A 13,587-nucleotide genomic window follows, 5' to 3' on the forward strand; every position below is an offset into this window, starting at 1 on the left:
CAACCATTCAAATTTTAAAATGTTCACAAATTATTGGGCTATTCAGGTATGATTCAGCTTTTTCAAATGTTTTACTGTTTTACTTTTATGCCTCTTAAAGTTTTGAGTTGCAAAATTGTGATTTTTCACAAAATACATGCGTTGTTATGGTTGCTATGCTCTTGGCTTCCAGTGTGCCACTGAAGCTTTTGCAGTCTTCTCTTCATGTCCGAACAACTGTTTGCTACTTGCTCAATTTTCACTCAACTTCCACAAATTATATATCAAAACGTAGGTATTTTTGCTGGCTTTCAGAAAATGTCACTATCATTGTTGTGGGATTTATAGAATTTTTGCAAATCTCCTCAGACCAACACAATGTCAGAAAACTCTCCATATAAAGTGAATGGAGAGCTTGTTCAAAATCATCGCTGCATTTCTGTAATGAGAGGCATATTCGAATCGTCATATCTCCTTAATGAAGCAAAGTTAAGACATGAGGCTTGTCCCCGTATATCTTCAGACACTCCTGACGCTCACAATTCAAGAATTTCTTTCTCACCTATTACCGTTCTGAAATGAGTTGGACTTGTTTGAGGGTAGGAAATTTGTCCTTCGCTCAGATTTCTTCAGATTTCAAACTGTGGAAATGAACCACTTTTTTCTCTCGTCATAACTTTTTGTTGGATTTCCACAGAGACCTGAAAATTTCTATGACTGTTCACCAAAGCCTGCTGTCTCTTACGGTGAAAGAATGATATCAATGCTCCAAATAGATTTCGAGTTACAAAGCGTTGTTTGAGGGCAAGTCAAGGCAGTTTTTGCTTCGCTCTGCTCAGTTATGGTGCATTAGAAGTCAAATATCTTTAATAATTCATATTTTAATGATAAATTGTTAACACTGGAAGATTCCCCCATCTCTTCTGAACAAAACGGTGTAAGAATGACCGCTCTAGCCCCTACGGTTAGGAAATTATGGTCATTTGTTTGAGGGGAGTCCTCACTATGAGAAATAGGCTGCAATAATCCTGTGCCTCTCTGTCCTGCGTGTGTAAAAAGATGCACCTGTTTTGGCGGGAAAACGTAAACAGCCACTCTGATTGGTGGATTTAAATTCGGCAGCTCTCTCCCTCTGTGTGTGTGTGTGTGTGTGTGTGTGTGTGTGTGTGTTTGTTTAGTGGGAGAGAGAGGACCCTGCCCTTATTTGGCAGCATGTCATTGTAGGATTTAAATTGAATATAGTTAGACTGGTTGACTGGATTAGAGCCTGTGTTTGTGTGTCCCTCTGTGCATTTGTGTTTCAATAAGTTATTACTATTCTGCTAAATCATAGTATTTCTGGTACTTTTCGGTACTTGTGCTAAATACAGTATTTCTGCTAAATCATACTATTTCTGCTTTTCATAGGATTTATGCCTAATATAGTATTTCTGCTAAATTATAGTATTTCTGCTTTTTATACTATTTGTTCTAAATTATAGTATTTCTGCTTTTTATAGGATTTGTGCTTAATATAGTATTTCTGCTAAATTATAGTTTTTCTTCTTTTTATAATATTTGTGCTAAAACATAGTATTTCTACTAAATGTAGTATTTATGCTTAATAATAGTATTTCTATATATTTCTGCCAGGTCCCCAGGCAGCCAATCCTCTGTGAGGACTGAGACATTCAAATTTTCAAATCAGGGCCTGCACAGTTTCCCAGCCAATCATATATGTGTCCTGAGGCATTCAAATTTGCATATTGGGGCCTTCGTGGCTTCTAAGCCAGCCAATCATATCTGAGGGCTGAGGAATTCAAATCCACAAATCAGGGCCTGCACGGCTTCCCAGCCAGCCAATCACATATGTGGTCTCAGGCATTCAAATTTGCATATTGGGGAATTCGTGGCTTCTAAGTCAACAAGTCATCCATGTCATATATCTCTAAAAATTCATATTTTAATGATAAATTGTCAACACTTGAAGATTCCCCCATCTCTTCTGAACAAAACGGTGTAAGAATGACCGTTCTAGCCCCTACGGTTAGGAAATTACGGTCATTTGTTTGAGGGGAGTCGTCACTATGAGAAATAGACTGCAAAAATCCTGTGTCTCTCTGTGCTGCTGCGTGTGTAAACAGATGCACCTGTTTTGGTGGGGAAAAGTGCACAGCCTCTCTGATTGGTGGATTCAAATTCACCAGCTCCCAGGCTGACCTAGAAACTTACTTCTCTCTCCCTGTGTGTGTGTGTGTGTGTGTGTGTGTGTGTGTGTGTGTGTGTGTGTGTGTGTGTGTGTGACAGAGAGAGAGAGAGAGAGAGAGAAAGGCTTTTAATGGGATGATCTCATTCTAAGATTTAAATTCAATATATTTAGACTGGTTGACTGAATTGGATCTTGTGTGTGGGTCTCTCTGTGCATGTGTGTTTCCTCATGTGTACATATTTGTGATTGTGTGGTTGTAATAATTTTTTTTGCAGATTTTTGTCATTTAACAAGTATATTTGAGGGACCCTCAGCATGTTCAGCATTTTTTCAGCTGTCCATTTTGCTTTTCCAATTTTTCTGTTTAACTTATTACTATTGTGCTAAATCATACTATTTCTGCTATTTTATAAGATTTGTGCTTAATATACTATTTCTGCTTTTATAGGATTTGTGCTTAATATAGTATTTCTGCTAAATGTAGTATTTATGCTTAATCATATTATTTCTGCTTTTCATAGGATTTGTGCTTAATATAGTATTTCTGCTAAATTTAGTATTTCTGATTAATTATAGTTTTTCTACTAAATCATAGTACAGTATTTCTGCTTTTTATGGGATTTGTGCTAAAACAAAGTATTTCTACTAAATGTAGTATTTGTGCTTAATCATACCATTTCTGCTTTTTATAGGATTTGTGCTTAATATAGTATTTCTGCTAAATTATAGTATTTCTGCCAAATTATAATATTTGTGCTAAAACATAGTCTCAATTTAAAATTACAATATTCATAGTTCATCACAGTGTCTCTGGTAAATCACAATATTTCTGCTCTGTTGTACTATTTTTCTAAATCATAGTGTTTCTGTAATGTTTAAGTATTTTTGGCTAAATATATTCTTTCTGTTATCTTATACTATTTCTCCTAAATTCTTGTATTTTTGAGAAGTTATCATGTTTCTGGTAAGTTACAATATTTCTGCTAAATTCTGCTATGCTATTGTATTTCTGCCAAGTATTATGTTTCCTCTAAGATATTGCAGTTCTGCTAAGTTATTCCATTTTAGCAAACTTCTTTTGCTTCTGCAAAGTTTTTACAATTTCTGCAACTTTTCAGCTTTTTCAGCTAGTTTTTGCATACAGCTTCAGCTTTAAGCATCCACACTGCATTTTCGCAGGAAATGCAAATTTTTCTAGTTGTGTGGATGCTTTAAGCATCCACACTATTGAGTTCCTGTTTCTCTTTATTCTTTATTGTGTGGATGCTTTAAGCATCCACACTATTGAGTTCCTGTTTCTCTTTATTCTTTATTATTATTATTCTTAGGACTTCCGTACACTTTTCGCCGTTAAACTACTTCCACAATTTTCAGCCGATTTTCACCGTTCAAATTTTAAACTATTCTGCTATTTTTGCTCTTTCCGGCTATGACTTTTGGTATTTTTTGCTATTATACTTTTTAAAATATTAAGCTTTTTTCCTTTAATTTGTCCCATTGAAATGAATGGGAAACTTCAGCAATTCTGCTAAAATTTGCTTGTTTTTGAAACTTAACTACTTCCTCATATTTTCACCTAGAACAACCATTCAAACTTTAAAATGTTCACAAATTATTGGGCTATTCAGGTATGATTCAGCTTTTTCAAATCTTTTACTGTTTTACTTTTATGCCTCTTAAAGTTTTGAGCTGCAAAATTGTGATTTTTCACAAAATACATGTGTTGTTATGGTTGCTATGCTCTTGGCTTCCAGTGTGCCACTGAAGGTTTTGCAATTTTCACTTCATGTCCGAACAACTTCCTGCTACTTGCTCAATTTTCACTCAACTTCCACAAATTATACATCAAAACGTAGGTATTTTTGCTGGCTTTCAGAAAATGTCACCATCATTGTTGTGGGATTTATAGAACTTTTGCAAATCTCCTCAGACTAACACAAGGTCAGAAAACTCTCCATATAAAGTGAATGGAGAGCTTGTTCAAAATCACCGCTGGATTTCTGTAATGAGAGGCATATTCGAATCGTCATATCTCCTTAACGAAGCAAAGTTAAGACATGAGGCTTGTCCCCGAATATCTTCAGACACCCCTGACGCTCACAATTCAAGAATTTCTTTCTCACCTATTACCGTTCTGAAATGAGTTGGACTTGTTTGAGGGTAGGAAATTCGTCCTTCGCTCAGATTTCTTCAGATTTAAAACTGTGGAAATGAACCACTTTTTTCTCTCGTCATAACTTTTTGTTGGATTTCCACAGAGACCTGAAAATTTCCATGATTGTTCACCAAAGCCTGCTGTCTCTTACGGTGAAAGAATGATATCGATACTCCAAATAGATTTCGAGTTAGAAAGCGTTGTTTGAGGGCAAGTCAAGGCAGTTTTTGCTTCGCTCTACTCAGTTATGGTGCATTAGAAGTCAAATATCTTTAATAATTCATATTTTAATGATAAATTGTAAACACTGGAAGATTCCCCCATCTCTTCTGAACAAAACGGTGTAAGAATGACCGCTCTAGCCCCTACGGTTTGGAAATTATGGTCATTTGTTTGAGGGGAGTCCTCACTATGAGAAATAGGCTGCAATAATCCTGTGCCTCTCTGTGCTGCGTGTGTAAAAAGAGGCACATGTTTTGGCGGGAAAAAGTACACAGGCTCTCTGATTGGTGGATTCAAATTCAGCAGCTCCCAGGCTGACCTAGAAACTTACTTCTCTCTCCCTGTGCATTTTTTTGCTGATTTTTTCATTTAACAAGTATATTTGAGGGACCCTCAGCATGTTCAGCATTTTTTCAGCTGTCCATTTTGCTTTTCCAATTTTTCTGTTTAACTTATTACTATTGTGCTAAATAATACTATTTCTGCTATTTTATAAGATTTGTGCCTAATATAGTATTTCTGCTAAATTACAATATTTCTGCTTTTTATACTATTTGTGCTAAAACATAGTATTTCTACTAAATGTAGTATTTATGCTTAATCATACTATTTCTGCTTTTTATGGGATTTGTGCCTAATATAGTATTTCTGCTTTTTATAGGATTTTTGCTCAAACATAGTATTTCTACTAAATGTAGTGTTTATGCTTAATCATCCTATTTCTGCTTTTTATAGGATTTGTGCTTAATATAGTATTTCTGCTAAATTATAGTATTTCTGCTTTTTATAGTATTTGTGCTAAAACATAGTATTTCTACTAAATGTAGTATTTATGCTTAATCATAGTATTTCTATATATTTCTGCCAGGTCCCCAGGCAGCCAATCCTCTGTGAGGACTGAGACATTCAAATTTTCAAATCAGGGCCTGCACGGCTTCCCAGCCAATCATATATGTGTCCTGAGGCATTCAAATTTACATATTGGGGCCTTCATGGCTTCTAAGCCAGCCAATCATATCTGAGGGCTGAGGAATTCAAATCCACAAATCAGGGCCTGCACAGCTTCCCAGCCAGCCAATCATGTATGTGGGCTCCAGGTATTCAAATTTGCATATTGGGGAATTCGTGGCTTCTAAGTCAACAAGTCATCCATGTCATATATCTCTAAAAATTCATATTTTAATGATAAATTGTCAACACTTGAAGATTCCCCCATCTCTTCTGAACAAAACGGTGTAAGAATGACCGCTCTAGCCCCTATGGTTAGGAAATTATGGTCATTTGTTTGAGGGGAATCCTCACTATGTGAAATAAACTGAAAGAAGCAGGTCTATGTCTCTGTGCTGCGTGTGTAAAAAGATGCACCTGTTTTGGCGGGAAAACGTAAACAGCCTCTCTGATTGGTGGATTCAAATTCAGCAGCTCCCAGGCTGACCTATAAACTTAGTCCTCTCTCCCTGTGTGTGTGTGTGTGTGTGTGTGTGTGTGTGTGTGTTTGTTTAGTGGGAGAGAGAGGACCCTGCCCTTATTTGACAGCATGTCATTGTAGGATTTAAATTGAACATAGTTAGACTGGTTGACTGGATTAGAGCCTGTGTTTGTGTGTCCCTCTGTGCATTTGTGTTTCAATAAGTTATTACTATTCTGCTAAATCATAGTATTTCTGGTACTTTTCGGTACTTGTGCTAAATACAGTATTTCTGCTAAATCATACTATTTCTGCTTTTCATAGGATTTGTGCTTAATATAGTATTTCTGCTAAATTATAGTTTTTCTTCTTTTTATAATATTTGTGCTAAAACATAGTATTTCTACTAAATGTAGTATTTATGCTTAATAATAGTATTTCTATATATTTCTGCCAGGTCCCCAGGCAGCCAATCCTCTGTGAGGACTGAGACATTCAAATTTTCAAATCAGGGCCTGCACAGTTTCCCAGCCAATCAAATAAGTGTCCTGAGGCATTCAAATTTGCATATTGGGGCCTTCGTGGCTTCTAAGCCAGCCAATCATATCTGAGGGCTGAGGAATTCAAATCCACAAATCAGGGCCTGCACGGCTTCCCAGCCAGCCAATCACATATGTGGTCTCAGGCATTCAAATTTGCATATTGGGGAATTCGTGGCTTCTAAGTCAACAAGTCATCCATGTCATATATCTCTAAAAATTCATATTTTAATATTAAATTGTCAACACTTGAAGATTCCCCCATCTCTTCTGAACAAAACGGTGTAAGAATGACCGTTCTAGCCCCTACGGTTAGGAAATTACGGTCATTTGTTTGAGGGGAGTCGTCACTATGAGAAATAGACTGCAAAAATCCTGTGTCTCTCTGTGCTGCTGCGTGTGTAAACAGATGCACCTGTTTTGGTGGGGAAAAGTGCACAGCCTCTCTGATTGGTGGATTCAAATTCACCAGCTCCCAGGCTGACCTAGAAACTTACTTCTCTCTCCCTGTGTGTGTGTGTGTGTGTGTGTGTGTGTGTGTGTGTGTGTGTGTGTGTGTGTGACAGAGAGAGAGAGAGAGAGAGAGAGAAAGGCTTTTAATGGGATGATCTCATTCTAAGATCTAAATTCAATATATTTAGACTGGTTGACTGAATTGGATCTTGTGTGTGGGTCTCTCTGTGCATGTGTGTTTCCTCATGTGTACATATTTGTGATTGTGTGGCTGTAATAAATTTTTTTGCAGATTTTTGTCATTTAACAAGTATATTTGAGGGACCCTCAGCATGTTCAGCATTTTTTCAGCTGTCCATTTTGCTTTTCCAATTTTTCTGTTTAACTTATTACTATTGTGCTAAATCATACTATTTCTGCTATTTTATAAGATTTGTGCTTAATATACTATTTCTGCTTTTATAGGATTTGTGCTTAATATAGTATTTCTGCTAAATGTAGTATTTATGCTTAATCATACTATTTCTGCTTTTTATAGTATTTGTGCTTAATATAGTATTTCTGCTAAATTTAGTATTTCTGATTAATTATATTTTTTCTACTAAATCATAGTACAGTATTTCTGCTTTTTATGGGATTTGTGCTAAAACAAAGTATTTCTACTAAATGTAGTATTTGTGCTTAATCATACCATTTCTGCTTTTTATAGGATTTGTGCTTAATATAGTATTTCTGCTAAATTATAGTATTTCTGCCAAATTATAATATTTGTGCTAAAACATAGTCTCAATTTAAAATTACAATATTCATAGTTCATCACAGTGTCTCTGGTAAATCACAATATTTCTGCTCTGTTGTACTATTTTTCTAAATCATAGTGTTTCTGTAATGTTTAAGTATTTTTGGCTAAATATATTCTTTCTGTTATCTTATACTATTTCTCCTAAATTCTTGTATTTTTGAGAAGTTATCATGTTTCTGGTAAGTTACAATATTTCTGCTAAATTCTGCTATGCTATTGTATTTCTGCCAAGTATTATGTTTCCTCTAAGATATTGCAGTTCTGCTAAGTTATTCCATTTTAGCAAACTTCTTTTGCTTCTGCAAAGTTTTTACAATTTCTGCAACTTTTCAGCTTTTTCAGCTACTTTTTGCATACAGCTTCAGCTTTAAGCATCCACACTGCATTTTCGCAGGAAATGCAAATTTTTCTAGTTATTATTATTATTCTTAGGACTTCCGTACACTTTTCGCCGTTTAACTACTTCCACAATTTTTGTGCTATTTTCACCGTTCAAACTTTAAACTATTCAGCTATTTTTGCTAATTCCTGCTATATCTTTTGGTATTTTTAACTATTATACTTTTTAAAATATTCCACTTTTTTCCTTTAATTTGTCCCATTGAAATGAATGGGAAACTTCAGCAATTCTGCTAAAATTTGCTTGTTTTTGAAACTTAACTACTTCCTCATATTTTCACCTAGAACAACCATTCAAACTTTAAAATGTTCTCAAATTATTGGGCTATTCAGGTATAAATCAGCTTTTTCAAATCTTTTACCGTTTTACTTTTATGCCCCTTAAAGTTTTGAGTTGCAAAATTATGATTTTTCACAAAATACATGCGTTGTTATGGTTGCTATGCTCTTGGCTTCCAGTGTGTCACTGAAGGTTTTGCAATTTTCACTTCATGTCCGAACAACTTCTTGCTACTTGCTCAATTTTCACTCAACTTCCACAAATTATACATCAAAACGTAGGTATTTTTGCTGGCTTTCAGAAAATGTCACTATCATTGTTGTGGGATTTATAGAATTTTGGCAAATCTCCTCAGACCAACACAAGGTCTCAAAACTCTCCATATAAAGTCAATGGAGAGCTTGTTCAAAATCATCGCTGGATTTCTGTAATGAGAGGCATATTCGAATCGTCATATCTCCTTAACGAAGCGACTTTAAGACATGAGGCTTGTCCCCGAATATCTTCAGACACCCCTGACGCTCACAATTCAAGAATTTCTTTCTCACGTATTACCGTTCTGAAATGAGTTGGACTTGTTTGAGGGTAGGAAATTCGTCCTTCGCTCAGATTTCTTCAGATTTCAAAGTCTGGAAATGAACCACTTTTTTCTCTCGTCATAACTTTTTGTTGGATTTCCACAGAGACCTGAAAATTTCCATGATTGTTCACCAAAGCCTGCTGTCTCTTACGGTGAAAGAATGATATTGATACTCCAAACAGATTTCAAGTTACAAAGCGTTGTTTGAGGGCAAGTCAAGGCAGTTTTTGCTTCGCTCTACTCAGTTATGGTGCATTAGAAGTCAAATATCTTTAATAATTCATATTTTAATGATAAATTGTAAACACTGGAAGATTCCCCCATGTCTTCTGAACAAAACGGTGTAAGAATGACCGTTCTAGCCCCTACGGTTAGGAAATTATGGTCATTTGTTTGAGGGGAGTCGTCACTATGAGAAATAGACTGCAATAATCCTGTGCCTCTCTCTGCTGCGTGTGTAAAAAGATGCACCTCTTTTGGCGGGAAAACGTAAACAGCCTCTCTGATTGGTGGATTCAAATTCAGCAGCTCCCAGGCTGACCTAGAAACTTAGTCCTCTCTCCCTGTGTGTGTGTGTGTGTGTGTGTGTGTGTGTGTGTGTGTGTGTGTGTGTGTGTGTGTGTGTGTGTGTGTTTGTTTAGTGGGAGAGAGAGAACCCTACCCTTATTTGGCAGCATGTCATTGTAGGATTTAAATTGAATATAGTTAGACTGATTGACTGGATTAGAGCCTGTGTTTGTGTGTCCCTCTCTGCATTTCTGTTTCAATATGCCTCCATATTTGTAATTTTGTAAGTTATTGCTATTCTGCTAAATCATAGTATTTCTGGTACTTTTCGGTACTTGTGCTAAATACAGTATTTCTGCTAAATTATAGTATTTCTGCTTTATTATACTATTTGTGCTAAAACATAGTATTTCTACTAAATGTAGTATTTCTGCTTTTTATACTATTTGTGCTAAATTATAATATTTCTGCTTTTTATACTATTTGTGCTAAATTATAATATTTCTGCTTTTTATACTATTTGTGCTAAAACATAGTATTTCTACTAAATGCAGTATTTATGCTTAATCATACTATTTCTGCTTTTTATAGAATTTGTGCTTAATATAGTATTTCTGCTTTTTATAGAATTTGTGCTTAATATAGTATTTCTGCTTTTTATAGGATTTGTGCTTAATATAGTATTTCTGCTAAATTATAGTATTTCTGCTTTTTATAGTATTTGTGCTAAAACATAGTATTTCTACTAAATGTAGTATTTATGCTTAATCATAGTATTTCTATATATTTCTGCTAGGTCCCCAGGCAGCCAATCCTCTGTGAGGACTTAGACATTCAAATTTTCAAATCAGGGCCTGCACGGTTTCCCAGCCAATCATATATGTGTCCTGAGGCATTCAAATTTGCATATTGGGGCCTTCATGGCTTCTAAGCCAGCCAATCATATCTGAGGGCTGAGGAATTCAAATCCACAAATCAGGGCCTGCACGGCTTCCCAGCCAGCCAATCATATATGTGGCCTCAGGCATTCAAATTTGCATATTGGGGAATTCGTGGCTTCTAAGTCAACAAGTCATCCATGTCATATATCTCTAAAAATTCATATTTTAATGATAAATTGTCAACACTTGAAGATTCCCCCATCTCTTCTGAACAAAACGGTGTAAGAATGACCCTTCTAGCCCCTACGGTTAGGAAATTATGGTCATTTGTTTGAGGGGAGTCCTCACTATGAGAAATAGGCTGCAATAATCCTGTGCCTCTCTGTCCTGCGTGTGTAAAAAGATGCACCTGTTTTGGCGGGAAAACGTAAACAGCCACTCTGATTGGTGGATTTAAATTCGGCAGCTCTCTCCCTCTGTGTCTGTGTGTGTGTGTGTGTGTGTGTGTGTGTGTGTGTTTAGTGGGAGAGAGAGGACCCTGCCCTTATTTGGCAGCATGTCATTGTAGGATTTAAATTGAATATAGTTAGACTGGTTGACTGGATTAGAGCCTGTGTTTGTGTGTCCCTCTGTGCATTTGTGTTCCAATATGCCTCCATATTTGTAATTTTGTAAGTTATTACTATTCTGCTAAATCATACTATTTCTGCTTTTCATAGGATTTGTGCCTAATATAGTATTTCTGCTAAATATAGTATTTCTGCTTTTTATAGGATTTGTGCCTAACATAGTATTTCTGCTTTTTATAGGATTTGTGCCTAATATAGTATTTCTGCTTTTTATAGGATTTGTGCCTAATATAGTATTTCTGCTTTTTATAGGATTTGTGCTTAATATAGTATTTCTACTAAATTATAGTATTTCTGCTTTTTATAGTATTTGTGCTAAAACATAGTATTTCTACTAAATGTAGTATTTCTGCTTTTTATACTATTTGTGCTAAATTATAATATTTCTGCTTTTTATACTATTTGTGCTAAATTATAATATTTCTGCTTTTTATACTATTTGTGCTAAATTATAATATTTCTGCTTTTTATACTATTTGTGCTAAAACATAGTATTTCTACTAAATGTAGTATTTATGCTTAATCATACTATTTCTGCTTTTTATAGGATTTGTGCCTAATATAGTATTTCTGCTAAATTATAGTATTTCTGCTTTTTATACTATTTGTGCTAAAACATAGTATTTCTACTAAATGTAGTATTTATGCTTAATCATACTATTTCTGCTTTTTATAGGATTTGTGCCTAATATAGTATTTCTGCTAAATTATAATATTTCTGCTTTTTATACTATTTGTGCTAAAACATAGTATTTCTACTAAATGTAGTATTTATGCTTAATCATAGTATTTCTATATATTTCTGCCAGGTCCCCAGGCAGCCAATCCTCTGTGAGGACTTAGACATTCAAATTTTCAAATCAGGGCCTGCACGGTTTCCCAGCCAATCATATATGTGTCCTGAGGCATTCAAATTTGCATATTGGGGCCTTCATGGCTTCTAAGCCAGCCAATCATATCTGAGGGCTGAGGAATTCAAATCCACAAATCAGGGCCTGCACGGCTTCCCAGCCAGCCAATCATATATGTGGCCTCAGGCATTCAAATTTGCATATTGGGGGAATTCGTGGCTTCTAAGTCAACAAGTCATCCATGTCGTATATCTCTAAAAATTCACATTTTAATGATAAATTGTTAACACTGGAAGATTCCCCCATCTCTTCTGAACAAAACGGTGTAAGAATGACCGCTCTAGCCCCTACGGTTAGGAAATAATGGTCATTTGTTTGAGGGGAGTCCTCACTATGAGAAATAGGCTGCAATAATCCTGTGCCTCTCTGCTGCGTGTGTAAAAAGATGCACCTGTTTTGGCGGGAAAAAGTACACAGGCTCTCTGATTGGTGGATTCAAATTCAGCAGCTCCCAGGCTGACCTAGAAACTTACTTCTCTCTCCCTGTGCATTTTTTTGCTGATTTTTTCATTTAACAAGTATATTTGAGGGAACCTCAGCATGTTCAGCATTTTTTCAGCTGTCCATTTTGCTTTTCCAATTTTTCTGTTTAACTTATTACTATTGTGCTAAATCATACTGTTTCTGCTATTTTCTAAGATTTGTGCTTAATATAGTATTTCTGCTTTTAATAGGATTTGTGCTTAATATAGTATTTCTGCTTTTTATAGAATTTGTGCTTAATATAGTATTTCTGCTTTTTATAGGATTTGTGCTTAATATAGTATTTCTGCTAAATTATAGTATTTCTGCTTTTTATAGTATTTGTGCTAAAACATAGTATTTCTACTAAATGTAGTATTTATGCTTAATCATAGTATTTCTATATATTTCTGCCAGGTCCCCAGGCAGCCAATCCTCTGTGAGGACTTAGACATTCAAATTTTCAAATCAGGGCCTGCACGGTTTCCCAGCCAATCATATATGTGTCCTGAGGCATTCAAATTTGCATATTGGGGCCTTCATGGCTTCTAAGCCAGCCAATCATATCTGAGGGCTGAGGAATTCAAATCCACAAATCAGGGCCTGCACGGCTTCCCAGGCAGCCAATCATATATGTGGCCTCAGGCATTCAAATTTGCATATTGGGGGAATTCGTGGCTTTTAAGTCAACAAGTCATCCATGTCGTATATCTCTAAAAATTCACATTTTAATGATAAATTGTTAACACTGGAAGATTCCCCCATCTCTTCTGAACAAAACGGTGTAAGAATGACCGCTCTAGCCCCTACGGTTTGGAAATTATGGTCATTTGTTTGAGGGGAGTCCTCACTATGAGAAATAGGCTGCAATAATCCTGTGCCTCTCCGTGCTGCGTGTGTAAAAAGATGCACCTGTTTTGGCGGGAAAAAGTGCACAGGCTCTCTGATTGGTGGATTCAAATTCAGCAGCTCCCAGGCTGACCTAGAAACTTACTTCTCTCTCCCTGTGTGTGTGTGTGTGTGTGTGTGTGTGTGTGTGTGTGTGTGTGTGTGTGTGTGTGTGTGTGTGTGTGTGTGTGTGTGTGTGTGACAGAGAGAGAGAGAGAGAGAGAGAGAGCCTTTTTATGGCATGACCTCATTCTAAGCTTCAAATTCAGTATATTTAGACTGGTTGACTGAATTGGATCTTGTG

At 35.9% G+C, this 13,587-nt stretch overlaps 1 protein-coding gene across 2 annotated transcripts in view; it reads left to right on the top strand.

Moving 5' to 3' along the window:
- frmd3 (FERM domain containing 3) overlaps positions 1-13,587 on the top strand; it is a 139,299-nt gene that overhangs the window by 80,389 nt on the left and 45,323 nt on the right. The gene's annotated exons all lie outside the window — the stretch shown is intronic.

This window comes from Copadichromis virginalis, linkage group LG12, assembly GCF_057382275.1.
Source record: "Copadichromis virginalis isolate Kocher_CV1m ecotype Utaka linkage group LG12, C_Virginalis_male_GT1.1, whole genome shotgun sequence".
NCBI classification, from domain to species: domain Eukaryota; kingdom Metazoa; phylum Chordata; class Actinopteri; order Cichliformes; family Cichlidae; genus Copadichromis; species Copadichromis virginalis.